Genomic DNA, 2,502 nt, shown 5'->3' with positions numbered 1-2,502 from the left:
CTATAGACTAGACTATAGACTAGACTATAGACTAGACTATAGACTAGACTATAGACTAGACTATAGACTAGACTATAGACTAGACTATAGACTGGACTATAGAATAGAATACGGACTAGATTATAGACTAGAATATGGACTAGACTATAGACTAAACTATAGACTATATAGAATAGATTATAAACTACAGACTAGATTATAACCTATAGACTGAACTATAGTCTGGACTATAAATAATCTAGTTTATTTATGGACTATCGATTAAATGGACTATCGATTAAACTATAGACAATCTACAGACTAGGCTATATTGTGGACTTAGAACTAGACTATAAACAGCAATATCGACTGGATTTTAAGATATACAATTACTTATATGTTCTGTAGGCTATATAATTATAGAATTAAGCATGTGCTATAGACAAGATTATATTCTGAACTATAGATTAGTCGGAAGTCCGCTAGACATGATCATAAACATAATTTATGTTATAGACAAGAATATCTATCTGAAATATAGTTTAAACAATAGTTAAGACTTCAGACTGTACTGTAGAATAGACTATGCATTTTAAAATAGACAAGACTATAAACTAAAATATAAACTAGATTAGATTGTATTCTGAACTATACAATAGATCACAGCCTGGAGTAAAAACCAGACCATAGTGATGTAAAATGTAAAATATAAAATATAAGTGTAGTATATAGTCCAGAACAATGTTTATACTACTTATCTTCCAGGCTATAGTCTAGTCTATACTGTGGACTATGGACGAGACGACATTCTGGTCTCTACATTTTTATTTTTAATTTTGAAAAATTTCTAAATAGTTTATAAAAAAAATTTAAATCAAACAAACAAAAGTTCCTAAACTACATATAAATTTAAGATAACAACAACAAATCCATCATTTAAGTCAATATTTCTCTTACGTTTACTTTCAAAGTTCTCTTAAATTTTAAACAAACATGCGCCGTTCTGTTTAACGGTTAATAATAGTGGTAAATACTAATTGGCGGTAATTTTAATTATAAGAATTTTACAATCTAAATTGTTTTGTTTTTAATTAAGATACAGAGCGTATGATTGATATTTAATTGTAATACATACATAATAAGTATTCGCTTTATGTTTGTATTTTTTTTCAAATTTTCATAAAAATTACATAAATTTTGATAAAAATTAAATAAATTTTAATAAAAATCAAATAATTTTTAATAGAAATTAAATAATTTTTAATAAAAATTTGATAAATTTTAATAAAAATCTCAAAAATTTTTAATTTTAATTTCCATTGTTCTTTCTTTATAAACATCAATCAAAACCCAACATCGCTAATTTTACTTATGATTTTATAACCTTTATTATAACAGTGCTTTAAGCGAATCTTTAGAAACTCTCCTTAATTAAATTTTTTTCTTTTTAAGTTATATCAATTATACGTTAACTCTAACAAATTTCTTCTAAATACTATCCCCCGTATTCATCGCTTATTTTAGGTTACAATAAACCATCAATAACTTTTTTAAATATTTATAAATTTGGGATTATAACTCTGAAACCATACTATAAGAATAAGAAACCATACTATACTACAATAAACATCTACTATTCCTTATCACTTGCAAAACCTAAAAACAAATGACCAAATAAACAAAAATTTTACAATTTAAGTTTTATGCTTTAAGCGTAAAACTTTTCTAATAAACAGTCATTATTTTCCAATGATTACAAACAAAATCCTTCAACATTCATAATGACAACTTCATACATACATATACATTTTCTCGATTTGCTTAAAAAGTTTATTTGTTTTTTTTTTTTTGGTTTGGATTATTAACACACAAAATGTTAGTCATTTTGAAGATTTCTACTTTATTGTCATTATGATTATTATTATTGTGTGACGAAGCATTTGTTGGCTTTATTTGATTGTTTGAGTTAACAAACTCTTTGCATTACGGCAATGACAATGGTGGCTCTTAATAAGTACACTAAGAATAATGTTGTTATTTGTTCCTTCTTTAATCGACTCAAGTTGTGATGAGCTGAGTTATAAATTCAATTGTTTGTAAGACATAAATTTTATTATTCTTTTTCTTTTCTGTATAAATTATAAAGTACATCATTTAGTAAGTAAAAGAGTTTTTAAATGAGAATTAAAAAAACAAAGACGAAAAAAATAAATTAAGCACAATAGTCCTAAAGGGGTGGCAGGAATGAATATAACAATGGAATTACGATAATCATGGTAATAATGACGTTTTCTACTATAGAATAAACTATCGAGTAGATTATAGACTAGAACACAGACTAGAAAATAGACTAGAAAATAGACTAGACTATAGACCAGCCTATAGACTAGACTGTAGACTAAAAGTAAAAAAAAGGACTAGACTATAGACTAGACTATAGACTAGATTATAGACTAGACTATAGACTAGACTATAGACTAGACTATAGACTAGACTATAGACTAGACTATAGACTTGACTATA

The sequence above is a fragment of the Lucilia cuprina genome, chromosome 2 (assembly GCF_022045245.1).
Source record: "Lucilia cuprina isolate Lc7/37 chromosome 2, ASM2204524v1, whole genome shotgun sequence".
In the NCBI taxonomy this organism is placed as follows: domain Eukaryota; kingdom Metazoa; phylum Arthropoda; class Insecta; order Diptera; family Calliphoridae; genus Lucilia; species Lucilia cuprina.
The sequence above is the reverse complement of the archived record's forward strand: the minus strand, read 5'-3'. Positions refer to the sequence as shown.